Here is a 343-nt window from a genome sequence, read left to right as displayed (position 1 = left end):
TTTACAAACTTACATTCCTAAAATGTGTGACCTCTTTCTTTCCTTTCCTTCCATACTATAATTTAGCAATTCGAATCTCCACCAGGAAATCATTACGATTCACCAAAACCGCAGTTACGTAATGCGAAATTCGAAAGCCAACTCGCGCAGGATTAATTAAAGTTAAGAGTTAGACAGAACTCATCCACAAGCAAACAACACACACCGCGGGAGGGGAGCTGAGGGGGAGGAGGGGGGAGGGTGACAGCCAACGTGGGAAAGGGGCTGGGTATTTACCAGCTCACCGGGAAGTACCCACGCCCGGGGAGGGTCTAAGGTACTAGGATGTAGGCCAGGGCACAGG

Source organism: Penaeus monodon, chromosome 29, assembly GCF_015228065.2.
Source record: "Penaeus monodon isolate SGIC_2016 chromosome 29, NSTDA_Pmon_1, whole genome shotgun sequence".
Lineage (NCBI taxonomy): Eukaryota > Metazoa > Arthropoda > Malacostraca > Decapoda > Penaeidae > Penaeus > Penaeus monodon.
Note: the sequence above shows the minus strand (reverse complement) of the source record.